This window comes from Manis javanica, chromosome X, assembly GCF_040802235.1.
Source record: "Manis javanica isolate MJ-LG chromosome X, MJ_LKY, whole genome shotgun sequence".
Classification (NCBI taxonomy): domain Eukaryota; kingdom Metazoa; phylum Chordata; class Mammalia; order Pholidota; family Manidae; genus Manis; species Manis javanica.
Window position 1 is genome coordinate 97,267,935 of NC_133174.1, and position 15,719 is coordinate 97,283,653.

The 15,719-nt window shown below is 36.9% G+C and overlaps 1 pseudogene; it reads left to right on the forward strand.

Annotated features, from left to right (window-relative positions):
• The window catches only part of LOC118970568 (kelch-like protein 4), a 58,084-nt pseudogene that overhangs the window by 14,211 nt on the left and 28,154 nt on the right, over positions 1-15,719 (forward strand).

The window sequence follows — 15,719 nt, forward strand, 5'->3', positions numbered from 1 at the left end:
TGTCTGATATTAGTACTGCAACCCCTGCTTTCTTCTCACTGTTGGTTGCCTGAAATATGTTTTTCCAGCCCTTGACTTTTAGTGTGTGCATGTCTTTGGGTTTGAGGTGAGTTTCTTTTAGGCAGCATATAGATGGGTCTTGCTTTTTTATCCATTCTATTACTTTGTGTCTTTTGATTGGTGCATTAAATCCATTTACATTTAGGGTGACTATTGAGAGATATGTACTTATTTCCATTGCAGGCTTTACATTCGTGGTTACCATAGGTTCAAGGTTAGCTTCTTTAGTATCTTACTGCCTAACTTAGCTCGCTTATTGAGCTGTGATATACACTGTCTGGAGATTCTTTTCTTCTCTCCCTTCTTATTCCTCCTCCTCCATTCTTCATATGTTGTGTGTTTTGTTCTGTGCTCTTTTTAGGAGTGCTCCCATCTAGAGCAGTGCCTGTAAGATGCCCTGTAGAGGTAGTTTGTGGGAAGCAAATTCCCTCAGCTTTTGCTTGTCTGGAAATTGTTTAATCCTGCCATCATATTTAAATGATAGTCGTGCTGGATACAGTATCCTTGGTTCAAGGCCCCTCTGTTTCATTGCATTAAATATATCATGCCATTCTCTTCTGGCCTGTAGGGTTTCTGTTGAGAAGTCTGATGTTAGCCTGATGGGTTTTCCTTTATAGGTGACCTTTTTTTTCTCTCTAGCTGCCTTTAAAACTGTTTCTTTGTCCTTGATCCTTGCCATTTTAATTATTATGTGTCTTGTTGTTGTCCTCCTTGGATCCTTTCTGTTGGGGGTTCTGTGTATTTCCGTGGTCTGTGTGATTATTTCCTCCCCAGTTTCAGGAAGTTTTTAGCAATTATTTCTTCAAAGAGACTTTCTATCCCTTTTCCTCTTTCTTCTTCTTCTGGTACCCCTATAATACGAATATTATTCCTTTTGGATTGGTCACATAGTTCTCTTAGTGTTGTTTCATTCCTGGAGATCCTTTTATCTCTCTCTATGTCAGCTTCTATACGTTCCTGTTTTCTGGTTTCTATTCCTTCAATGGCCTCTTGCATCTTTTCCATTCTGCTTATAAATCCTTCCAGGGATTGTTTCACTTCTATGATCTCCTTCCTGACATCTGTGATCTCCCTCCGGACTTCATCCCATTGCTCTTGCATTTTTCTCTGCATCTCATCCCATTGCTCTTGCATTTTTCTCTGCATCTCTGTCAGCATGTTCATGATTTTTATTTTGAATTCTTTTTCAGTAGGACTGGTTAGGTCTGTATCCTTCTCAGGTGTTGTCTCTCTGATCTTTGTCTGCCTGTTGTTTTGCCTTTTCATGGTGATAGAGATAGTTTGCAGAGCTGGTATGAGTGACAGCTGGGAGAGCTTTCCTTCTTGTTGGTTTGTGGCCTTCCTCTCCTGGGAGAATAGCGACCTCTAGTGGCTTATGCTTGGAAGCTGTGCGCAGACAGGGCTTTAGCCACCTGTCTGGTTAGTTTGGAGTTCATCTCAGCTGTTGCTGTTGGCGTGGCCTGGCTGGGGTTGCTCCTCCAAAATTGTGGAGCCCCATTGGAGTGGGAGCCGTCGGGATGCTATTTATCTCCATAAGGGGCCTCTGTGCTCCCTGTTTCCCAGGGGGTTAGAATGCCCAGAGATCCCCAGATTCACTGCCTCTGGGCTATGTGTCCTGTCCTGCCCCTTTAAGACTTCCAAAAAGCACTCTCCAAACCAAAACAACAACAGCAACAATGAAAGAGAAAAAAAAAAAGAGAGAAAAACGTGCGATTTTCTTTGTCCTCAGGCGCTGATCTCAGTCACCCGCTCACCGGACTTGCTGCCCTGTTTCCCTAGTATTGGGGTCCCTGTCCCTTTAAGGCTTCCAAAATGCACTTGCCAAAAAAAAAAGGGAAAAACGCTTGATTTTCTTTGTCCTCAGGCACCAGTCTCAGGCACCCGCTCACCGGTCTTGCTGCCCTGTTCCCTAGTATTGGTGTCCCTGTCCCTTTACGGCTTCCAAAAAGCACTCACAAAAAAAAAAACCGCTCCAATTTCTTTCTTCTCCAGCATCAGCCTCAGGCACCTGCTCACCGGTCCTGCCACCCTGTTTCCCTAGTACCCAGGGCCCCACGCATGCACTGTATCTGTGCTCTGATCTGGAATCCTGGGGCTGGGTGTTCAACAGTCCTGGGCTCTCTTTCCCTCCCTGTTACCTCCACTCCACCCACCAGGGGCCGGGGGTAGGGGTGGTCGGTTCCCGCCGGGCCGGGGCTTGTTTCTTACCCCCTTTGTGAGGCGCTGGGTTCTCGCAGGTGTGGATGTGGTCTGGATGTTGTCCTGTGTCCTCTGGTCTCTTTTTTAGGAAGAGTTGTCTTTGTTGTATTTTCGTATATTTACATGGTTTTGGGAGGAAATTTCCGCTGCTCTACTCACGCTGCCATCCTGACTCCGCCTCCTCCAATTTTCTTATAAAGCAGCTCCATCCTTCAAACTGCTTAGGGATTCTGTCATTTGGAGATGCCCAGGGCTGCACAGAGCTCCTGAGATTGGCACATAAGTACACAATGGTAAAACTAACTGCTTCAAATTAATTTACATTAACACAATACCTAACTTATTGATTTGTTTACTGGTATACATATATGTGTGTATATATGTTCATATATTTATGTGTGTGTGTACTTGCACATCTATGAATATATATGTGTGTATATATAAAAGCTTTCCAAAGTAAAGATTATACTGTTGGGATAAAATAAAAAGCAGCATGAACATATAATTTGAAAATGACTTGCACCTAATGGATAGCATATAAAAGTATTTGTATGGCTGAGCTATACTCAAACAAGTTTCTCATTTTTGAAATTAAAAAGTTTTAATTAAATATCACAGCGTGGAGAAATGGAAATTCTGCCAAAAATTCTACCAAACAAGTACATATTTCAAATAGAATCCAGTGTTAGGAAAATAAAGTTTCCCTGATATTTTTACACTATTAGGACTTTAGTGTATAAAATCACCCAAATTATGATTTCTAATGAAAGTTAAATGTTCAATAAGGAAAAACAAATATTAATGGGCCAATATTAACTGGAAGACCTTGAGAACTTATCAACATTAGTAAACCAACCAATTCTTTTGAATGGACTTCTTATGTCCTAGTGAAAACATGTATTTTGGTTAAAAACAATTTTCAGTTCAAACGTTAAACTAACTTAAGATCTCTTTCAATTCTATTACTAGAATTGTAGTAAATGAACATGTTTGTATATGTTAATTCTTTGAAAGTTGTATGGAACAAGGCTACATTTATTCAGTCAGATGGAAGTGACATAAAATACAGATTTTTGTAGGGAGGCAAGAAAAAGTAGAAAGAAGATATTAAATTACCAGTAATGTTAACTCCCTGATTCAAAGAAGAAAATGAATGTTTTAACTTCTGAAGGAGGAAACAACACAAGACATGCATCTTTCTGTGAAATCCAGTCAAAAGATAAATATTTCAAGCTAAGAAAATTGCTAGTTATTTAAAATTCAAAAATAAAATGCAAGTATATAAAAGAAAACAATAGAAAATTACACATAAACAGAAATAAATAAAATTAACATTACAGGTTTAGGTTTGAGGTACATTTAAATAAAGAGTATTTTCTAGAGTTTTTATGAGACATTAAAATGTTTAAATTTCTAGTACTTGAGGTCTCAAAAAATTTCTTCTAAACTTTCTTCTTTCTTCTTCCCAGCCCTGGTTATTGTTCAGAATTTGAAGTTTCAAACATATTCCTGAAATGTGGAGAGCCATATTAGAGTGGATTGGAATTTTAAACATGTCTTTTAATTATGTTATTTATATTCCTATATCCTAAATACAGATGCCATATAATCTATAGGAACACCAATTATATAATTCAAAGGTTAATCCTACACAAAAACTGAACATGAAAACTTCCCTGTTAAATTACCTAAATTCTTGAACTAAGTATTAACAGTTTCGTGTCTGGTATTTTACTCTTGCAGACAAAATATATTCTGATAAACAGCCTGAATTATTTCTGTTGCTCAAAATGAACTTGTCTTCCTTTTCGTATTATGTGACTGAAACTGAGTGTTAGTGCAGGATGTGCATCAAAACACAATACTGTGGTCTCCTTAAATACTCCTTCTTCAGTTATTTTAGTAAAATAGTTAAAGTTCTTCCTGTAATAATGCTTTTGTAATATGCTATTGATGGTATAATATGCAAATAAGTTTAATGTCTTAGAATAATGTTAAACTCCAAGAATTATTTACAGTCCCTTGATTTGTAAAGTGAGTAAACATATTGCCCTCCCTAATGTGAGAGAGTTTCATCCAGAAACACCCTCACAGACACACTTAAAATAATACTTTGACAGGAGTCTGGCCAGTCCACAGCTCAAGGTGAGACATAAAATTAAGCATCATAATCATAAAACCAGTACCCGGCATCAGTGAAACCTTGAGCAAGTGTGCTATATTCATTTAATAAGTTTTACAACAGTGTCTAAGTGTGGACAAAAAAATGAATATGAAACAAAGGAACAAATGAAGACTCTTAGGGAGGTGCACAGAGGAGAGCGTTTCTATCAAAAAATGTAATTTCTGGTTATATCTTAATATGACGCTCATGTAAAGCATTTTAATCATTTGTTAGCTTTCTCTAATGCATGGCAACATCTGACAGACTGTACTACGGTCCATATTGGCCACCTCCCTTCCTTTCTCCTTCTCTCCCTACCTCCTGCCATCGCATGTATTTTCTCTTTTCCTTTTCTTTCATTCGAGAGTGGACAGAAAGTGAAAGGAGGTATGGAGTCTTCTGTAGTATTATTAACACTATACTATTCAGAGTGTACATATAGTACCAGTAATAGACAAGCACAAATTTTGGAGTGCTTTACCTTTTTCTTAACCCTTTTACAAAAATAATGTCACTTATGAAAAGCAGTTTCAGTATCAGACAAAATGAAGTAGACCTGAAGGCTTAGGTCTAAATCCATACTTGCCATTTATTGCACAAAAGATCAAACAGTTCACATAGCCTGTTTTCTCCTCAGAAAAATTCCACCTTCCTCAAGATCCCACTGCTGACGACAATGTTCATGACAGAAACCAGTAAAGTGTGAAATACTCTACACATGTGATGTACTATGAGTTGTAGGAACATTTCTAGTTCTACTCTTTTGCTATAGGTGAGAGGGTTTTCCTCTGGGGACATCTGCTACAGTAAGATCATCAGATCTTTCTCAGTCATTCGCTTCAGTCACAAAAGGGCTCTTGGTCTAAACAAGCAAGTTAACTCAGGTTTTATGGTATCAGTGCTTACTGACGCGTATATCAAACGATGTATTTTTCTATTTGGTTAACTCAGTTGCACATGACTAAACTCAGAGTGGAGCTGAGGGAGTATTTTGATTTATCCAGCTCCTCCAGATATTCAGAGGCTGTCTTTAGCTTCTTCCAGAATATCTATTTAGTGGGCAACACAAATTGCCAACTAGACATGTTTATCTCTACTTCAGAAGTATAGTTCATTGCATTGAAAAGGAGACCCTTACTGAGGAAAACATTGGAAATGATAATCATGTTGTCACAGAAAATGTATGGCCTTATAATCTCAGGAAAAAATAGGGTTGTGTTTTGAGAGGTAAAAAGTGAAACATAGTTGCCTGAAATTTGGACTTTACAAAATGCAAGATAATACCATAACAGAAGGAAGAATAGAGATATAATATATAAAAATGGAGAGGGTCCACTGTCCCCCAAAAATAATTCCACAGGAGTCCCTTTTAGATTATCCTGAATCTGGAGATTGTTGTCCATTATAAAAGAAATCTTTGCCTTAGTTAATAGGAGATCATATTTTGCCATAAGAGAAAAGAGTTTTTCATCAATTTCTTCCTCTCATCTCAGAGGAATTCAGCATGTTCTCCCCTCAAATGCACAGCCAGAGATACCCCTCCCAGCCCTTCAACATAGTACCCACCTTGAAATTTTTCAGCCTTTCTCTTACAGATTTTGACTACAGAACAACTCAACATCAGTTCTGGAGTCATAAGCTGTTGTCATCCACAACAGCTGGGAAAGAAAATCAACTCATCAACTCGGCTACTCCCTGCGTGGCCTGTGAAACAGTTAAGGTCTTTCCTTGTATAGTGTAAATATCACTAGTGGAAGCATTTGGCTCTTCAGCCTCACAAGCACCCCCCCGCCCATGCATCCTGTCCCAGGCAGTATAAATGCATATGTCTGTTTCTCGAGCTTTTTCTGAAATTTATCAAAGAGAAATGTTTTGATATTTTCATTGTGTTAAGAAGTTTCCAAAGTACGAGGTTTCAGTAGAAGACCTTTCTTTTCTAGGAACACTTCATCGAGGTAATAAAGAATGAAGAATTCCCCTGCTTCCAGCTAATGGGATTTCCAAGCTTCTAGGCAGTGATGACGTTAATGTGCCTGATGAAGAAACCATTTTCAATGCTGTCATGCAGTGGGTGGGTTACGATGTGCAGGCGAGGAAGCAAGACCTGCCAGTGCTGCTCTCTTACATCAGACTGCCCTTACTTCCACCACAGGTAGGGACATCTACCCAGGCAGAGCAAACTCTCCTTCTCAACAACCACTACGCATTAATCCATTCCCTAGCTGCCTAGTTTTATTTTATTCAGAGGATTTCTGATGATTGGAGTGTACAGGATTTTTGAAGGACATATGCAGCCTTCTATTAGTATATTTATGATGAACACAGAGAAAAGCAATTTTTTTGAAACCCTGCCGGTAATCCCTGAACGTCAGCTTACACATTAGTTTCCGTTTCCTCTCTCACCAAAGGGCGCTTGTAACAACCAGGGAAAATGACTACCTTAACTCTGTCTTTTTCTGCCACCTTCTAGGCAAGGCGATGATAATTGGTACAGTAGCATGTCAGAGGAGACTCTAGGAAGGAGTTAGATTCTGGATAATCACTACTGACATGGGTAATTAGCTGCTGTGGTTGAAAGCATACTATAATAGTCAGATGCACTAGGCCATCATTATAATAGCATATTCATCATGCCTGCTGAAGGATTATCCTAAAAATGATTCTAAAAACAAACACCCATCTAATATTGAATTTTAGTATGTGATTTTTAGAGAGGGCAGAATACAGTCCCACTACATAATTCTATCATTAGTGAAAACCACACTTTTTTCTCTGTAGCAAATTGATCAATAGTAAATATCCTTTACGTACCATATATATGACTATATTTCACAGTTCATATAGAGCCTCTAGCTAAAGTCCTGAAACATCATCCACATTGGGAGGAGGGACCTAGTGGATCAGTGGTGTCATAGACACTAAAAAATTCATTGATTTTCAACAAATTTACTAATTAAATGTTAATATTGAAAAACAGAATGCTAATTTGCTGATGATTTCTCTACATTATTAAAAATATTTTAGCTGTAAGATAAATTCCATGGAACTCTAGTAAGCTTGAGAATCTATTCATATGCAATGAAAAACATTGACCACTCTCCTTGGTTAGCCAAATTATAAAGGGCAAGGCAATAGTCACACCAAAAAAAGAAACATTAAAATATACATGCAATCTTAGACCCAAGGTTCAGCATTTACAGAAATTTTATGTTGATGTTATGTGTGTTACTCTCATGAGAGGGTCTATACAATGTAATAGATTTTCTAAAGCAGTGCTACTCAAAATGTCCCTGGACCAGCTGCATGCCATTTTCTGGAAGCTTCTCAGAAACTCAGTTTCTGATCCCCCCACATGCATAATGAAACAATTTCTGGGGACAGCGAGAAGGAATTTGTGTTTTAACAAGTTCTCCAGATGATTCTTAGGTATGTAAGCACTTGAGATGCACTGGTGTAAAGGATCAGACCCATTGGACTCTATACTGCTCTAAGTCAATATGACATTATTTCAGCAAAGTGCTTAGTTTGGACTTCTCTTATTTTATTAGAGGGTGGGTACATTTCCAGCCCATACAACCAGTGGTACCTTGGCCTCCCACCCCTGAGCCGGCCTTAGAGCCTGCAATGTGGACTCCTGTGGACTTTTGTTGATGATGGCAGTGGTGGGTAATGGCATACAGAATACAGACTTCCCAAAACAATTTTGAAAGTGAGCTTAAGCAAATATTCTAGAAATGAAACATATGAAGAAAATGGTACTAAACCTTTGAAGAATATTTTTGGAGGAAAAGCATTTCACAGCCCAATTTTCAAACCTATTTCAGCAGTGTATGCATTAGGAAATGCCTAGGGTCTCACCAGCCAAGTAAAAATAGTTATTCATCAAAAATTATAGGTAAAGTGAGATCAGAGGTGAGATTAACCAGTGCAGAACAGGAAACTTCAGGGAAGTTTTAGGAAGTGAAATAAGCACCTTCATTACAACAGCCTGATACTCTTCTCAAGGTCCTTGTGATACTGTGGACCCCAAACTCCAAGGACAGTCCAAGAATCTAAATGATGCTTGATAAATGCTGAAACAAACTTAATTTCTCAGTTCATCTCAGGAAAAATACTATACCTAATGTTTATCCCATTCAGTTAGGGTCTTATTGTCTGTCAGGCAGTAATGGTTTGGCCAGAAAGGACTGGCCATCTACTCTTGCTGAGGTGTTGCCTTCTTGCTAACACATGCACTTCAGTGATGTACACATGAACATGCATACAGATAAAAAGCACCTGCTTTCAGAATACCTTACAGAAGTGATTTGATGATAAAGATGTGACACCCTGCAGGCAATGCTGTTTTATTTTCACTGGGCATGTTTGTATTCCCTCCTCTAAATCCAGCATAAATGTGGCTGCTTGTCCAGCTACATGCAGTAGACTGGGAGGGAGATGCTTGCTTTGTGTACATACACACTGTCCTTTGCTTTGACTGCTTTAAGAAACACATTTCATGAGTGTTTTTCCACCTTCACCCCTTGAGAGTGAATGTGTATGTATTCCAAAGATGAATAATATGTCAAATCTGCAGAGATCTTTAGCTACTACATTGAGGCCTTTAGTCACTTCAAATCATCAGTGAACACAAAGTATGTCAGTAAGCAACTCAAAATATTAAATGACAGCATTCCTACATTTCAATTAGCTCGAGTTTTCTCCACAGTTCTCTAAATGAATCTGTTCTTTCTAATGGTGGGATCCTCATTTCATACACCATGAATTACTACTTTTCAGTTATTGGTGGATCTTGAAGAAAGCCCCGTGTTTAGTGCTGATCTACAGTGCCAGAAACTCCTGATAGAAGCTATGAAGTATCATCTCTTACCTGAGAGAAAACACATGCTGCAAAGCCCTCGGACCAAGCCTAGAAAATCGACTGTGGGGGTGCTTTATGCTTTGGGATGCAAGGACGCTATGAAAGGTAGCAGGAACAAGCTAATTAATTGAAAATATCATTTTAAAGAGAGGATATATTCTCAACACCCTCAGAATTATGAGGGTGGTATTAAAGCCGTATTTAAATAGTGGCATCTAAGGTTAATTTTAGGCTTATTTATATGTAATTTTGCGACTTTTTCCTTATCTTATGGGATAGAACCCTTTTCTTAGTGTTGGCTAAACTCGGAACAGGTACTTTTGTGGCAGCACTTTTTAAATACGAGCATTTTCCCTGCAGTATAATATTTCTTCAAAGAAAACTTATTTAAGGCTTATCATAAATGGAAGGGACAAGGTCCTCCAAATTTGCTTTTTGTCAGAAATAGAAGAGTGGCCTCTAACTCCTTGATGTCAGTTTCCTGTTAGGTACTCAAAGGCCAGGTACAAAGAATCTTGAAGTAAGGATAATAAGATCAACAGTTAAAACCTGGAATAAACTAATGATTTTACATAAGAATTTTATCAAAGAGAATAAGGAAATGTTTCTGAAGCCATCATCTTTACTTTGAACTCTTCTTAGAACCTATTTCTCTGTAGTTCTGCCCTTTTTACACATAAGTCAGTAGACCCATGTTTGCCAAAACAGTGGGATGAGGATTTTGTAATTAAGAGTTGACTGTTTAGGAAATAAAATCAAACTACTTAATACTTGCTAAGTCATATGTAGAAATTTCATTGTACACCTTGTAGAAAATGATACAAACTTCAAAGTTCTTTGCTACTAGAATCTGATCCTTTTTTTTTTGATATGTGTAGTTGCCATTTTAACATGGAAATTGAAAGTGATACAGGAAGTAATGCCGAGTAATCACAAATCTATAAAACAAGAGCTTGCAAATGTAATTATTTCCAAAGTAGTAGAGTAACCTCACAAAACTAGTATTCTTCAGAAAACAACAAATACAACGAAATCTTATAATTTATTTCAGGTCTGACAACTTGTTATTTTATTGCATTTTATTGAATAGAATGAATATTAACAGCATGTTGAAAGGTGTCTTGTTTGATATTTAAATTAAAGAGGTACTAAATACAAAATGCAAGTACAGTCATTCTTAGTTTCTTGTTTAAAAAAGGACCTAATTTGCAACGTGAGAAGTGGAAAATGTTGTATTTATTTTGTTTGGTTTTGTGTTTGTTTTCTTTTTTTATTGTTACAGAACATGGTATTAAGTATTTACAACTCATCAGTTTCTGAAAATGAGTCAAATGTGACCCTACAGTCCCTTGACTCTATTACCACAGTTTTATATGGGAGGAAGTAAGGCCATGATTCTGAGACTTTTTGTATACCTACAGCATGGAGACATAAAAGGCCCTGTGGGAAGTTGCAGCCAACTAAAATAGTAGTAAAGCTACTCTTTTTGAGTATCTGATCCTTGATTGGTGTTTTAAAAACGTCATTTCTAATCCTTACAATAAGGCTACAAGGTGTTTATTATCTAATTTGCAGATGAAGAAACTATAAGGTTCTGCAGTTTAGATAGCCAACCCAAGGACAAACACCTAGAAAGACTAGAAATGGAATTTTCACTCAAATTCTATGTTCCTTTTTGCTACATTGCCACTATTTAAAAGAGAGAGCAACAACAACAAAACTGATTCCCCTTTTTGAGGGTTTTAGAATCTGCTGAAGAACCAGCTTGAGCACTTAGGAACAAAAAGGAAAAAGGAAAAAGACCTAAGTATAGCAAAAATATTACCGAGGTAACATTTATTTACAGAAATCAGTATTACATTTTAGAATGTACCAATTTTCACTCCTTCATAAAACTTTAAAAAATAATTTCTGCAGATATGCCTGTGCTTAGTGTATTGTTTCAGTCACCTTTCTTTTTAAGATATTTTTTGAACTTACCCCTTTTGATGTTTAGGAAAAAGGCAGTGCCTCTTCAATCTTTAATTTCCTCTCTGACTCATGTAAGTAACTTGGAATTAGTTGCTAAATATAGATATCACATAAGTGGCTGGGGCTAACTATCACTCCTACCATTTAAAATAATCAGAAAACTGTTAGCATAATCACAGAGTAAAAATTTGTAAATGATCAAATGGTAAACTTTGGGCTTTTGTACATACAAAGTAATCAATAGTTTTCATTTATTAAAAACAATTAATCTCAGAGATGGTATGGCAAGGGACAAATTATTCATTTTTAGATCTTTTTAAAAATACAGGCTATCGCTAAGCTGTCTTAGGTAAACTTTATATTTGAATAATAATACTTACATTTTCCACCTTGGTTATTAGTCAGAAACATCTCTGTTGTACAAAACCAACTTTTAGTAAAATTTAGCAGCCATTGTGAATGAGTGGCAGAAAGTACTGCCTACAGAAGTGACAACTTATTATGAAGTAATGACAATTTTTATGGCAGTGGTCACAATATACTATGGTAGTAAACTTGGAATTTCAGTAATTGAATAGAAAATGAAATATTACCACATAAAGGAGGTAATAACTCAATGTCATATTTTAATACTAATGCTAATAATTAATTTTACTCTTAATTCTGATCCTTTGAGTGGCCATCTATGAATCAACACGAAAGACCCATTTAAAAGAAATTTTCATTCCTGCACCTTAAGTCATATGCATTTTAAATTAGCATACACACACCCCAAGCTGAATTTTAAAAGGGCACATATTAATACATTGAATGGTATAATTATACTATGATATATTGAATGAATAAGTAATTAAAACCATAGTGGATGTGTAAATAAGTCAGTGATAGATTCTAAGATAATTTTTTGTGTTTGCCACCTGTGTTAGTACTACCAGTATCATAGTGTAGCCAAAGAAGCCATTAGGAGTATGTAAGCCATATATGTGGAAATAAACTATTTCATTCTGAATCATATTTGGATCCAGGAGTGCTAAAATATTCTTCTTGTCTTGCCTGCCAGGTTGGAGAATCATCTGGTCTACTTACTTTATTTTGAGTTGCAATTACTGATTCTTTGCTATAAATTATCATACATAAATAAAATGTGAATGCTGCCAATTCAACATTTTTATCCATGTGTTTTTTAACTTTGCCCAATATCCCCTTTAACAGGTACCCATACAATTGAAAAATATGAACTCAGGACCAACAGCTGGCAACATAGTAGCACCATGAGTAGCCTTAGGCTTCAGTTTGGGGTTGCAGTTATTGATAATAAGCTCTATGTTCTCAGAGGAGTAGAGAATTTTAAAACTTTAAATACTGTGGAATGTTTTGGTCCAGCTAGCAAAATCTGGACTGTGATGCCTCCCATGTCAACACCGAGGCATGGCTTAAGTAAGAGCTTCATGTTACATAGTTTCTAAATAATGGGCAGTTGTTAATAGAGCTTTTTAAAAATTAGTTTCTAAAGAATGTATAGTTAGTAGGGATTTTTAAAAATTAAATTCAGCAGCACATAATTGGGATTTAGCCAAACCCTTAGTCAAAATGTCTCCAACGTGCTGAAAAGTAAAGCAAATGGTAAAACCCTGTCAAACTCTTCTCTTGTTTCAGATGTCAGACTTGTCAATTTTATCTCCCTTTTACTGGTATTTTAACAAGGCCTGCTTAAAAAGAGATAACTTTTGGAAGGAATACATTGTTGAGGAATATAAAACTCCACCAGGAATTTTTTTCTAAGCTCAGTTTAGAGGAAAGTGCACATGATGATGGAGAGACATTGCATTTCTAGATGGATGAATCATGACCCTTACCAGAACATCAAATTGGTATTTCAGCAAAAGCCTTAGGATGCAGATCCAAGCAGGGATATTTAGGAAATTCAGAGCAGTTCTAGGTTATACTTAAGCCAGAAGTTGCCAAGAAGTTGAAGAAAGATGTAGTAAAAACGACTGAATAGTGAGGAACGTTGATTCTCCTGAATATTGGCAGAGTACATCTTTTTGCATGCTAGACTCCTTTGTTTAAAAAGAATACTTACCTTAGTAAGGCAATTAAGAACTGACTTATATACAGCTAAGAAGTGGAGACAAGGTCTGGTATTGTTTACCCCAAATTATCTAATAGATAGTCTATGCCAAATGATAGACTATATAATTATGCAGCTCAGTTGTGTCAGTGTGATTCATTGACATAGCTTAGAAAACATAACTTGTGGAGACATCAGAGCAAGTTTAAAAAATCTCATTGATATCACTTGAGAGGTAAGAGAGGTGATGAGGGTATACCACTGAGAGACTGACTGAGATGGTGAAGAAGGTGGGGGAGAAAACCAATTATGTGAATTCCCAGAGCAGACAAGCAGCAGTTAGAAAGGGGTTATTCATAGTATCTAAAGGAACACACTTCTGACTAAACCTCAAAAAGCCTTGTTTATTTAGTTATCCCATTGGAATCTCTTTTTTTAAATCCTTGTAATATAATAGAGCAGGGTTTAAAAAGACCTACCACAGATAGCCTAAAATTCTAAAACTTAGATCGAAGATTTAGTATCATTTTTCATCTACCCTATACATTCAAAACCTAACCTTGAAATTATGCCAGAAAAAAATCAGCTTGCCTTTTCTATGATATCCCTACTAGAGTGGGTCTCACTACCTCCTTTGATTTTAGTGTTACAATAGTGATACCCTTTCATGATACAGTAACGACAGCCTGAAAGTTTCCTAGGATTAAAAAACCATATTTAGTTTCATATTAAGATAAGTAAATTATTCGTGTGTACACAAAACCATTTAAGAAACAAAAACTAATTTTTAGCCCATCAGTTGTTTGCAGAATGAAACAGTATCCCTTATCTGTGGTGTACCATGGTGAGCCCTCATGCTATTTTTATCCTTTGAGGTGTAGCAACACTTGAAGGACCAATGTATGCTGTTGGTGGTCATGATGGGTCGAATTATCTATATACTGTTGAAAGATGGGATCCTGAGGGATGTCAGTGGACTTATGTGGCCAGTATGTCAATTCCTAGAAGCTCAGCTGGCATTTCATTAAATGGCAAGTGAGTAAAACCAAACCTGTATGCGCTTTGCTCCCAGGTCATGTGATACAGCACTTCCTTGATGTGCTCCATCAGTGAGTAAGCATTCCCAGTGACCAGGACATCCTAGTTATCAGTCATAAAAGACCTGTGTTGGAACCCTCCCTTCACTATGACAGAAAACACTTCTCCAAATGAGCATTTAAATTAAATATTCTGTAGTCCCTTGCCACTCAAGTGTTGTTCTGGGACCAGCAGCATTACCATTACCTGAGATCTATTTAGATATGCTGGTTTAATATCTTGCTCTGGGTGATGGTTATGTGAGCGTATACACGTGTCAAAGTTCATCAAGCTATACACGAAGATTTGCGCATTTCATTGTATGTCCCTCTATAAAAATTCATGAAAAAAAAGAAATACTGAATCCTAGTCCCACCCTAAATACAACTCCTGAAACAGAATCAGTATTTTACCAATATCCTCAAGTGATTTGTGTGCGCAGTAAACTTGAAAAGCACTTTTGTAGGTAAACCAGTTTCAATTTTGCCCTCAAGAAGCTACCACTTTTTACATTATGACTTATTTTTTAGTATCAAAACTTTGGTCTCTGTAATATGGAAGTCTTTTTGTTCTTTACTACTCACTCTCTCCTGAGAGTCCAGGATTCCCAACTCTAGAATTACATCTAGTACCGTCTTTCTGAATCTTTCCCTCTTGTGATCATTTGCCTATAAGAGAAAGCTAATATATTAAAGTCCTATGGTATTAGAGGTTACAAAGAACCTGAATGGTTACTTCTTACAAGTAATTATGTGCTTTCTGACAAGGGACCTTTGGAAACAATGACTAGTTTATGGGAAGCACTTGAATGATAAGAATTTCAGACACCACGATATATCAGTGGCATTAGATAGTCTTCTGTGTCCATATTTACTATGTATAAAGCCAATACTTTGTCATATAACTGATCTCAGTAGAAATTTCAACACAGATGTTTTTTAGCACATGTGTATGAAGTAAGAAATGTCTATAGTTAAGAGAAAACCCAGGCTTACCATGTCTTCGAGGTTAATAGACTCCTAACTGTCATTATCTCTGGCCTGACCTGAGTGATATCAGGGGACTCAGTGGCCATCTCCTAACTCTTGCAGAATATGCTGAAAGCATTAAATTTCACTAATTTAAGTTTGTTTTGCTGTCTCACAAAACAAATGGGCTCATAACTAAGCATGAAGTGTAGTTACGGATGTATGGCTTAGTAAATGTTTATCTTCTTTGTTGATGCAGGATTCAATTTAAGTTATATTTAAAATGCTGGTCATCAAAATCATTGGCACTGTAAAGTTTATTAGCGAACTGTCATTGACAATGTATCT